At 40.0% G+C, this 13,296-nt stretch overlaps 1 long non-coding RNA gene across 1 annotated transcript in view; it reads left to right on the forward strand.

Annotated features, from left to right (window-relative positions):
* LOC139760284 (uncharacterized) overlaps nt 1-13,296 on the forward strand; it is a 223,290-nt gene that overhangs the window by 133,426 nt on the left and 76,568 nt on the right. The window lies entirely within an intron of this gene.

The raw sequence follows: 13,296 nt of genomic DNA on the forward strand, positions 1-13,296 counted from the left end.
ACATTGCTGGTCGTCTATAAACATTGCTGGTCTTCTATAAACATTGCTGGTCTTATGTGGACATTATTGCTTTTTGTAGAAACGTTGCTGGTCTTCTGTAAACATTGTGAATAATGTTGGTCTTTGTGGTAATAATGGGAACCCAGGAGTGTCCCTCGTCAGTAAGGTGTCTTAGATGCTTCAGGATGTGTAGATTGTGTGAGTGATCGTAACCACCTTCGCTTTTCCCGTAGCAGTTGGAGGAGTCAGGCTCGCTGAGCTGTACGTCGTAGGCTACAGCATCCTCCATATCCATCTGTACTACTGCCCCCTCTTGTCTAAATGTCTCTTTCGCAAATATCTTTTATTCGTTTTCTTTCTCGTCCCCCTAAAAAATGGATTGATGTTAACGTAAGTTTTTCGTTGGATTTCATCTGTAGATTTTCTGACCGGGTGGACAAATTTTTATCGATCATATATATATATTTTTTTAATCATTTGTAATCATTCTTAGACATGGTTGTGTACTCTCATCATATTGTAGAATCTGGTTTGCTAGACCAAATTACAGATCACGTATATACTGTACATTATGAAGTGAAGTGGACCAAGGACTGAGCCTTGTGCAGTACACCGCTATTTACTCTTTAACAATTCAGTAGTTTAACGATTTAATAACTGGTGCTTGTTTTCTCTTAAGTAAACCACTTACATGTAGTAGTGCCAGTGTCATGGGTTGTAATTTATGATCGAGACGGGTAATTTAAACTTTGGTAATCACGTAAAGTTCCCTCGAGCAGAACTTGATTAAAGGTTCCTTGAATCTTAAAAAGACGACGTCATATGGTATATATATATATATATATATATATATATATATATATATATATATATATATATATATATATATTCTTCGTTTGTTTCCTTGCGCTACCTCGCTGACGCGGGAAACAGCGACTAAGTATACTGAAATATAAAAATTATATATATATATATATATATATATATATATATATATATATATATATATATATATATATATATACATAATTTTTTTTTCAAAAGAAGGAACAGAGAAGGGGGCCAGGTGAGGATATTCCCTCAAAAGTCCAGTCCTCTGTTCTTAATGCTACCTCGCTAATGCGGGAAATGGCGAATAGTATGAAAAAGAATATATATATATATATATATATATATATATATATATATATATATATATATATATATATATATATATATATATATATCCACTGTTATAACTATTAGGAAAGCATATATATGATGAGAAAGAAGTGAGTGAAAAGAGAGTTTGAGGTTAGGAAGCTGATTTCTTATTTCAAAAGGATGAGATAGTAAGTCCAGTGGTATAACTATAATGATAATAGTGATGATAGTAATGTGTATATGGGTGGGTTGGGCCATTCTTTCGTCTGTTTCCTTGCGCTACCTCGCTAACACGGGAGACAGCGACCAAGTATAATAAATAGAATGAAAATAGATAATGATAATCATAATGAAATATATATATATATATATATATATATATATATATATATATATATATATATATATATATATATATTTGAATCCCGGATATTATATCGTTCTGGAAAATTCTGGTTGGAAATGAAAATAAAAGTATCATTGAAAAAGTAACGTTATTTACATGCACTTATATACTTAAGCTTTTAGTGGCCAGTTGGCACTGACATACTTAGCGATGTATTAAACGTTTCACTTTTGCCGAGGAAGAAAAAAATTACAACACACACACACACACACACACACACACACACAGCCACTTGAAGCTTATGTTGCTGTATCCCGGATGTGTGTGTGTGTGTGTGTGTGTGTGCCGGTACAAGATCACACTCCATATCATCATGCTGTTCTCACACTTTCCCCAGTGGATTTCGAAGAGGTCAGTATTGCAGTTAACAGGAGAAGGAGAGTTTAGACATTTTTATAGCAAAGCTACGTGACGCCTTCGTCTGTGGTGGTGTAGCATGATGTTGAAACAAGCGCTTGGGGGTGTGTGATTTCTTGCTTGGAGACTTTTAATATCAGTAGGAACATCTGCAGTCATTTTCAGCGTGATGATAGATGGCCCTTCCTTAAATAGTAGACACTGTATTGATAGCACTTTTGATAGTGAAAATAGAAGTAGTAGAGGCAGAATCAGTGGTAGTAGCAATACTATTAAAAGTAGCTGTAGTGATGTTATAAGTGTTTGTGTTGATAGTAGTATTTGATAAGAACATTAGAAGTTAAGAGGTCGATGGTTAAGGCCTTGCCAAGGAGTTTGGCTGTTTTTGATGCCTTTGTGGTGGTCACCGGATACCAAGGACCACTAACTTGGTAATGGTGATCTTGGATATGTGGAGGTGATGTTTGATGATTATTTATACAAAAATGATATGACAGGGATTTTTGATATTTTTTTTCTCTCGTTATTCTGTTGAACGTTTCGTGGTGTGTCTCTCACGTTTTAGGGTGTCGGAAAAAAAAAAATTGAAAATATTATTATACTTGTTATACTTGTTCCCAGTCCTAGACAGAGTCCTTATCAATGTTGGGCTTGAAGAGTAGAGAGGTAGAGATGAATAACTCCAAATTTCTTGAGGGGTGAAATTTCCTTGCGCTGCCTCGCTAACGAGGGAGACAGCGACTAAGTATACTGAAATAAAAATATTATATATATATATATATATATATATATATATATATATATATATATATATATATATTTTTTTTTTTTTTTTTTTTTTTTTTTCAAACTATTCGCCATTTCCCGCATTAGCAAGGTAGCGTTAAGAACAGATGACTGGGCCTCTGAGGGAATATCCTCACCTGGCCCCCTTCTCTGTTCCTTCTTTTGGAAAAAAGAAAAAAAAATATATATATATATATATATATATATATATATATATATATATATATATATATATATATATATATATATATATATATATATATCCACTGTTGTAACTATTAGGAAAGCATATGTGATGAGAAAGAAGTGGGTGAAAAGAGAGTTTGAGGTTAGGAAGCTGTTTTCTTATTTCAACAAGATGAGATAGTAAGTCCAGTGTTAGATTCTTCCAGGCACCACCACCTTAGCACTGCTATGAGTCAGGATGGTTGTATTCTAGTAGCGTAAGTCAGGATGGTTGTATTTCTAGTTGCGTAAGTCAGGATGGCTGTATTTCTAGTAGCGTAAGTCAGGATGGCTGTATTTCTAGTAGCGTAAGTCAGGATGGCTGTATTTCTAGTAGCGTAAGTCAGGATGGCTGTATTTCTAGTAGCGTAAGTCAGGATGGCTGTATTTCTAGTAGCGTAAGTCAGGATGGTTGTATTTCCCCTGTGTGGTTGCTGTCTACAACAACCTTACTGACACGGAGGGTGTAAGATGGTTCCGGGCACCAATTCGCCCACTCCTGAGCCTGGAGGGTGGTGTTGACCTGGGAGGCTGGTTGCTGATTATAGCCTACTGACACACACAGAGAGAGAGGGGTGTCTGGTGATGGTTCCAGGCCTCACCTCAACGCTCAGCCCGAGTCCATCATGAGGGGTAGTGCTTCTCCTGTGGAAGGGGTAGTACTTCTCCTGTGGAAGGGGTAGTACTTCTCCTGTGGAAGGGGTAGTACTTCTCCTGTGGAAGGGGTAGTACTTCTCCTGTGGAGGTAGTACTTCTCCTGTGGAAGGTGGGGAGGGGCGTGGCGGGGGCTGCTATATACATCCTTGCTATCTAGGTTAATCCCCACGCAAAGCGACAGCTGTGGCATGAGGTTACGAGTAATTTTTTGATGGCTGGACTAAAGATTCTGCTTGAGTGATCTGCGTTAGTTCTCGTGAAGTCCTCGTGGAGATGATTCTAAAAAGGAATTATTGTAGAAATTTGATCTCACTCATCAGACTTTAGACTTTTTGGGTAGTGAAATACCCACGATCATAAGTTACTTCGTAGATATATTCTCAAACGCTCCTGTGCTTTTATAAGAGGATTAAGAAGGGTTATAAAAGCATGTGAAAAGACTGTAGGTATCTTTTAAGGCAGTGCTTCAACTGTAATGAAAGCGAAATACTCTTAGCAGTTTAGAATTACTCTTTCCATGAAGGTGATTTTTTAGCCGAATGAGCTAAGACCGCTTAATGCAGCGGAACCCATTAAACACAGCAAGAGGTGCAAGTCAGAACACAGCGGCCCATTCAGTGATGTAAGGAGCACACAACACTATTATAAGTATTGTAAATCAACGTGTAGTACGATTTTAAAAGATATAAGTAAAGTCAGCACACAAACATGCTGTTTTTTAAGGTGATATATAAGTAAGTCAGTACCAATTTATTGGGTGTACGTCAGCATATGATACCATTTTGCTTGTCCGTTATAATGCTGTATACTTCAGCCAGACGTTGCTCTACTGGACCGTGATTGAACTTCGATTCTTTTCCACTCTCCTTCGTCTAATCTTACAGTCACCCTTAACGCTAGGTAAAATAAGAAAGCTGAATTCAGCTTGATTTTTATAGTTTGTATATTTTGGTGTGTTGCACATTGTATATTTTTTTGGCGTATTGTACGATTTTTTTTTTTTAAAGAATATTCTGTAGCTGCTATTAGTCATTTCATCCAGCTGCGTATAATTTGTTGATTGCGTGTGCTTTACGTAGGTTTCAGAGGTCTCCTATCGCTACAGATTGGTACTGGCTCTTATCTTAAGGTTGGTACTGGCTCTTATCTTATCGTTATGTATATCATGCGATGGTTTCGAATGCCTTCTATCCATACCTAACCTTATGTATACCATACAATGGTTTCAGGGGTCGTCCGTCCCCACACATTGGTCTTAAGGCGTTAGCATACTTTATGTATACAAAACGATGATTTCAGAGGTCTTCCTCCCTCACAGATTGACCTGAAGTCCTTATAGTTCGATTTTGGAACGTATCTAACGTTCTGTTTTATACCCTACAGTAGTTTCAGGGGTGTTGTGTCCCCACAAATTGGTCTGGGACCTTACTTTAAATTATGTATCCCGTACGATGGTTTCAGGGGTCTTGTGTCCCCACAAATTGGTCTGGGACCTTACCTTAAATCATGTATTCCGTACGATGGTTTTAGAGGTCTTTTACCCTCATAGATTGGTCTGGGACCATTACCTTAAATTGTGTATACCACACGATGAATTCAGGGGTCTTGTGTCCCCACAAATTGGTCTGGGACCTTACCTTAAATTATGTATTCCGTAAGATGGTTTCAGGGGTCTTGTGTCCCCACAAATTGGTCTGGGACCTTACCTTATATTATGTATTCCGTACGATGGTTTCAGGGGTCTTGTGTCCCCACAAATTGGTCTGGGACCTTACCTTATATTATGTATTCCGTAAGATGGTTTCAGAGGTCTTCTACCCCTCACAGATTGATCTTGGACCTTCTTTATCCTTTGTATACTATACTGCACGGTGGTCTCCGAGGCCTTGTATATTTTACAGATCGACCTAGGGCTAAGGTGTTATGTTTGACATAATATTCTGGATTCAGAGGTTGAGACACAGCTCATATACCCAGGGATTCCTCTTGAAGCAGCTGCTTTCACAGAGAGATGTATAACGCCCTTATAAAGGTGTTTTGTCGTAGTTTTTGCTCTTTCATTTCATTTCGGCGTCTCGCCGTGTATTTCATTTCATTAAGTAAAGTGGTTATCTTTAAGTCCACGTTTCACGCCAACCACAGTACTTCCTTAAATCTAAGACGGTGTTTTGTGGTATAGTTGTTTTGTCTACCAGGCAGATGAAATTGAGATTAGCTTTTATTATTTTGTTTATATCTCATGGCTTTTGATTGGATTACCTTTATATCTCTTGCGTCTCATGACGATTAAAAATTCTTGAAATGCGGGGGATCGTTCCATATTTGTTGAGAGAGAATGAAATGTAGATGCAACACCACTGAATCATTCACCTATTCTCACGCTGGGATTCGCACATCACTGCAGTGCCAAGCAGGGAAGTGGGAAAAAGAAGTAAAGGTATCAAATGAGCCGTACACTTGTATGGCATCGAGTTTGCCCTTCATATACGTAATGTATCAGACACCCATCATGTCGTGGAGGGGGAAGACGGCCTGGACTTAAGTAGACTCTGCGGAGTTTCTCAGTCACCGTTGGTAAACCACTTCATCACTCCGCTGCGGAGACACTCTCTCTCTCTCTCTCTCTCTCTCTCTCTCTCTCTCTCTCTCTCTCTCTCTCTCTCTCTCTCTCTCTCTCTCTCTCTGTACTTGGATCTGGTCAATAAGTGGCGAATCCTCTTATAAAATCTGATATTATCTAGTACTGGCAGGTGTAAGGAGCATTTACCTGTTGATGGTGTATCCTCCACTTTCCCCCGTCTGTCAACCTCTGTTGTGGAAGGCATTTGACTTGTCCTTATAACCTCTACTGCCACAGGTGGCCCCCAAAGAGGCTCATATGAGCGTCATGATACATGGTAGAAATTAAGACTTTACAAGATCTTCGTCTGACGTCCTTGAGGTCTTTGATATCACTAATGTCTTAGGATTTTTGATTAGATTGCCTGCTGCCAATTTCATATAAAATAAAGAAATAACTTATTTTCCCTTCGAATCAGGCATTTGTATTGACTCTTGAACCATGGATTTGGTTCAGAGTTTATTAGCCTCAGTCTCTCACTATAGTCTCCAGACTGTACATTTTCAGTGATTCAGGTTACCTGAAGCCGCTACCCTCCGGACTTCAGACACTCATAAAACTATTTTGAAATAATGACATTCAGAGAGAACTCTGCATCCAGCAGTGTCGCCACGATTCTTAGATTATTAACAGTCGCAACAGGAGTAGCAGTCGAAAGTAACAGAAGCGAAGTCGTTCAAAAGCAGCAACAGGAATGAGTATTGTTATTCTCAACTGTATTGATAGAATTGGTAAGAGCATCACTGGTTGTAAGGAACTGGACACAGCATCTCTCAGTTATAGTAATGATAACACTGAAATGTCCGGGTAATAGAGTCTTCGAGTAGTGGAAGAAAGCTTAGACACTACTTTTAATGCGAATGGAAGCCAAAGTATATATAATTCTGCAACGGTAGATCCAAGTTTTCAGGTGCCTCTCTCTTTTTTTTGTCATGTTAAAAAGCCCTGAACAGCCATTAGACTTTGTCACATCACGTATCCCTCAAAATCAATTCAGGCGGGTGCTTTGATGGTAACAGGATAGCTTCAGCGGCAGTGATAGTCACAGCAATTTAGTAGCAACGCCAGTAATTGCAGCATCCATAATGACATTGGAGGAACGTAGGAAAATATTTTTTTTTGTTCTTTTATACAGCTGCTGTAACAGCTGCTGCAGTAAGAGCGTCCCTCGCTGCTTACACCAGTGCAGTAGAGAGTGATGCTTATGTTGGTATGAAGATAACAACAGTAAAAAGAAAAGCCGTAGCGGTAATATTGACAGAATCATCAGCAGCAGCAATAGCTGCAGGAGGCACCAACCGAAATAGGTAAAAGGCCCTAAACAAGTGTTCATAGCAATAATGCAATGGCAGCAGGGAACAACAGTTGCTGTCGTAGCAGCAGCAGCATCATACATAGCCATTTGTAAACACAAGTAGAACCAGCCAGGTGGTGGATATCGGCCAGTCGCTTGCAGCCAGAAACTATGGCTGAAGTTCCCGCTGAAATAAAATAAAAAAAAAAATGAAAAGTTCAGGGGGGGGGAATCCATTCAGGTCGTGTTTGTAACTACGGAAATATGTCTGGGTAACATAACACGTTAGGGACAAGTGTGGCGAGGTGAGTTGCTCATGGTATATTAGGGACAAGTGTGGCGAGGTGAGTTGCTAACATGGTATGTATGACGTGGGGGTATGTTTAGAAGGCGTGTTTCTGACTAGAGTATGGGAGAGGGAGCAACTGTGAGAGGTGTGTTCCTCACTGTATGTGTATGAGAGGTGGGGCACCTTAAGGCGTGTTTCTCACCGCGTTTATGACAGGGATCTCTTTTAAGAAGCTGTGTGTCTCATTGTACATGAAGGGCATCTTTAAGGACAAAGTGTGGGAAGGTGTGTTTCTTATTGTATATATATGACGGGGGTATCTTAAGAAGGTGTGTTTCTCATTGTATATATATGACAGGGGTATCTTAAGAATGTGTGTTTCTCATTGTATATATATGACAGCAGTATCTTAAGAATGTGTGTTTCTCATTGTACACAGGACGACTATGGAAGATTTGTTTCTGATTGTATATATATGACAGGGGCACCTCGAGCCATGTTTCTCACTGTATTTACAGCTGGGCCATCTTTTCAAGGCTGTGATTCTCATAGTACCATGAGGGGCATCTTTAGAAGGCATGTCTCTCATTATATATGTGTATCGAATATCTTTTGGGCGAGTTTCTTGACGAATTCGTGACAAGAGCATCTTTTGAGAGGGTTTCTCGTGACACGTCAGGATAGGACCACCTTAAGAGGATATGTTTCTCACTGTACATCTTAAAGGAACTCTTGAGAAGCGTTCCTCGCACTATACTCCTGTATGACGAGTGTTTCTCACTGTATATTGGACAGACGCATCTTTAGCTGTATGTTCCTCTCTCCATATATGTCAGGAACATCTTCTGAAAGCACGAATCTCAGTGTATGCGTGACAGTATGAACTTTAGCTCTTCTGTTTCGTATGTATATGAAAGGGGCATATCTTTAGATGGTTTGTTTATCGTTGTGTTTATGGCCCGTAATTATTATTTACCAGTATTGATCATCCTCAGGGGAGACTGGAATCATAATTAACTGAGTAAGTGTTTTAAGAGTTGCTCTCGTAGATTCATTGAACGTCTGGTCAGTTATTTACCACACTATTCTCTTACCTTGGGGATGGGAAGAAAGGGTCAGCTTGAGCTGGCCCTGTGAACATCATGATTACAGTATATAACTAAACTACATTCGATGTATATTGCACTCCTCAGCTTCTTTTTACGTAGTGAGCGAACGTCTTAGAATGCGCTACAGGTTCACTGAGAGTCGCTAAACGGTTCTTTATACTATACTATACTATAGTTGTTTTTTTATAAGAATTATACAATAATATAGTTTTTATGAAAGTTATACAATACTGTAGTTTATGAAAATTATACAGTACTATCGTTTTTATAAAAATTATACAATACTATAGTTTTTATAAAAATTATAGAATACCATAGTTTTTTGTAAAAATTATACAATATTTTTTTTTTTATAAAAAGTAAGATATTTACATTGATTTTTTTTTTCATCATATATAAACTGAGAGCTCAGTAAACACAGTAGGTAGGAAAATAAAGCACCGTCCTACAGTAGTTCTTGTATGGTTTGTTGACGGTTACATTTACCAAAGTCAATAATACGTTCCCCACTAAAAATTAATCTAGTGAAGTTTCACTGGAGGAGAGGCAACGCTCTAGTTAAACACTTACCTCACCATTCAGGGAACATGTCAGGCAAGTCTGGCTTTGAATATACGTTAATTTCCAACTGGGTTAAATAGAGTATATTGACTTTGGTCTCTGAGATCAGTGGCTGTCGAGTTTCATTCCATGGTACTCAGTCGCTCCCCTTTTTATTTCTGCCTCGCCCATACGTGGGCCGCTGGCTTCCAGTCCACACATTTGTAAGTCTCTCCATCTCACACATAACACCCGACATCATGAGCCTCACATGACTCGTTCTTCGTGGTCTTGGATTTGTCTGCGGTGAGCGCTGCGCGCTTAGCCCCTTGCCTCTAGGTCAGTTCTAATAATAGGCAGCCGGAAATAAGTCTCTCTCTCTCTCTCTCTCTCTCTCTCTCTCTCTCTCTCTCTCTCTCTCTCTCTCTCTCTCTATCATCTACGATTTTAATCTTTGTCAAGCCATAATGGCAGCATTTAAATGTGAAGTATCTCTTCTAAAACTCTCTTTATACTCGATTTAAGGATGGTGGCTACGAGAGCATGTAACTAATGGCGAGCACTTGTTGCATCGCTTTAAAAAAGAAAGTATTATAGTAATGAAAAAGAGTGATTAAAGAATTAAGAGAATTAACAGAGATTGTCTCATACAACTGAAAGTATTATGTAATGAAAAAAGTGAGTATAAGTAATAGATTAATATATATATATATAATTTATATATATATAATATATATATATATTTTTCATATATTTCACATAAAAGAGAAAAGCAATTTGTAACAAGAGCCAAGGCATTTCTCTTAATGTAACAACATATTTCAGATGTAAGATTTGCCCTTTTTCAAGTACAAATGATCAGAAACCGTCAGATGAAAAACGAGAGACGGGGGTGATAAAAAATTCATATATATATATATATATATATATATATATATATATATATATATATATATATACACACACACACACACACACGTATATACATAGAAGGGTTTCTTCAAAGCATTAAAAAAGAACACGTTTTCTGGTGTACATATTTTACTTGGGATTGTTCCGCCTAAAGATAGAGTGGAACCGGACAGCGGGGACTCATTTCCTGTGATACGGGGGAACAATTTGTCGTGCTGTTTCATCCAGTATGGGGGGGTGTGGGGGGATTACAGAAAAACAAAATCCTTTCCCCATGTCCTGCACTTTTGCTCTCTCTCTCTCTCTCTCTCTCTCTCTCTCTCTCTCTCTCTCTCTCTCTCTCTCTCTCTCTCTCTCTCTCTCTCTCTCTCTCTCTCTCTAACTCTTTTTCCGTCACTGTGTTAGCACATGAAGAGCCAGACATTCATATGTGTCGGTTTGGCTTTTATTTAGTTTATATGACGGAGGAGGAGAACATTTACATACGAGCATATATATATATATATATATATATATATATATATATATATATATATGCAACAAGGACCCTGTTATGACCTATATAATTGAACGTTATGGCCCATGTTGGATGACGATATTATTTTTTTTGGGGGGGTGGGGAGGCCGGGCTCCGTATGTGTGGAATATGATTTCGTGTAATTGCCCTTTTGCTCAGTTTCGGGTTTTACATTACGGGTAAAAAAATTTGTAATGAAATGTTAATGGTAATGTGAGAGGCTTTCATTTAATACAACTGATCTGGGATTTGGTGTAATAGGAAAACGAAGGAAAAGAGAGACAGAGAGAGAGATAAAAAAAAGAGATAACTTTGCTTTTAGTATTTTCCCCCGCGATACATGTATATATGTTTTTCAATTTGATTTTCTCAGTATATCCTCCGGTATCCATGTGTGGGAGCGCAGGCGCGTCGTCGCGACTCTCTCCCAGTTATTAGTAAAACGTCGGCCCCTTTTTGTAAAATGTAAAGGCTTCACTCACGTCTACGATATCAAATTGAAAAAAAAAGGGGGTCCCTAACTTTCCAGAATATTTATATATTAGATGAACCGAATACGGTTTTAAGACGGTATGAATACGGGAGTGTTAACGGATTGCGATTCGTATAGTAACCAGTGTGTATTATATAAATATTATGTAAAGTGTGTACTATATAGATATATGAACATTGTTGACACCGGAGGGGGTTATGGTAATTAGCGTAGGTTCTTAGGCCTGTCAGTTTACCTGTGCGTGTCTTGAGTGCGAGTCCACACGGTACTTGCGTGCTTGTGCACGCACGTGCATAATGCACCCGCGTGAACGTAGGTTGTTACAAGGTGGGACGCTAACGGTTAGCGTGTCCATGTGGTCTTATGAATTCCCTGTGAACTGCAGGCGGAAGTCATGTGATGCACGCTTGTGGTCGTGCTCACGCTGTGGGAGTTCGTAAGATTTTGTGTTGCACGACCTCTGAGTACGATGGTACGGCTTTTGGTCATGAGGGCCTTGCCCTTTTCCAAAGGTCTGGGTCAAGGGCAAGGCCGTCACTTACATGATGACGTCGGTCTCAAAGGTCAAACAGCCGTGTTCAAGGGTCAGACAGCCGTGTTCAGGGGTCGTACCGTCGTGTTCAAGGGTTGAACAGTCGTGCTCAAGGGTTAAACCCAAGTGTTTGAGGGTTGAAGCGTTCGTGCTTAACGGTTGAACCGTTGGGTTTAGGGTTTGAACCGTCGTGCTCAAGGGTTGAACAGTCGTGCTCAAGGGTTGAACTGTCGTGCTCAGGGGTTGAACAGTCGTGCTCAAGGGTTGAACTGTCGTGCTCAGGGGTTGAACAGTCGTGCTCAAGGGTTGAACCGTCGTGCTCAAGGGTTGAACAGTCGTGCTCAAGGGTTGAACTGTCGTGCTCAGGGGTTGAACAGTCGTGCTCAAGGGTTGAACAGTCGTGCTCAAGGGTGAAACAGTCGTGCTCAAGGGTTGAACAGTCGTGCTCAAGGGTTGAACAGTCGTGCTCAAGGGTTGAACTGTCGTGCTCAAGAATTGAACAGTCGTGCTCAAGGGTTGAACAGTCGTGCTCAAGGGTTGAACAGTCGTGCTTAAGGGTTGAACAGTCGTGCTCAAGGGTTGAACAGTCGTGCTCAAGGGTGAAACAGTCGTGCTCAAGGGTTGAACAGTCGTGCTCAAGGGTTGAACAGTCGTGCTCAAGGGTTGAACGTCGTGCTCAAGGGTTGTCCCGTCGTGCTCAAGGGTTGAATAGTCGTGCTCAGGGGTTGTCCCGTCGTGCTCAAGGGTTATCCCGTCGTGCTCAAGGGTTGAATAGTCGTGCTCAGGGGTTGTCCCGTCGTGCTCAAGGGTTGAACTGTCGTGCTCAGGGGTTGTCCCGTCGTGCTCAAGGGTTGAACAGTCGTGCTCAAGGGTTGAAGAGTCGTGCTCAAGGGCTGAACTGTCGTGCTCAAGGCTTGAACAGTCGTGCTCAAGCTTTGAACTCTCTTGAATTTCTGTCACGCTCGAGATGCCATTTCATTTCTAGAAGATGCAGTTAGTTACCAGTTCCATTTCGCTGAAGCTCTTAAATCGCCGGATAGATTACCTTACATAGTTTGCTTCAGGGACATGCCGGCCGGACTGTATCATCGGAATGAGACATACCTCGTCAAAACTCTGTCGGATACGTCGTCGTCGCGATTAATATGCTTCTCATATGTAAGGGTACGAACCACAGTGTCTAGGTCGCAGGTATTCATTATAAGATTCGTACGGGGTAGAGAACGCACGAACGGGTAGCGATAGACGGTGAGCGTACTGGTTGGAGTATACACACACGACTCGTAAGGATGAAAAATATATATATATATGTATGCATATATATATATATATACACACCAGCAAAGGTAGACGGTAAACGTACGGGTGGGAGGCTATATGCAAAGCGCTGTGGTGCATTTTCCACATGGGGCCGGT

The sequence above is a fragment of the Panulirus ornatus genome, chromosome 36 (assembly GCF_036320965.1).
Source record: "Panulirus ornatus isolate Po-2019 chromosome 36, ASM3632096v1, whole genome shotgun sequence".
In the NCBI taxonomy this organism is placed as follows: Eukaryota; Metazoa; Arthropoda; class Malacostraca; order Decapoda; family Palinuridae; genus Panulirus; species Panulirus ornatus.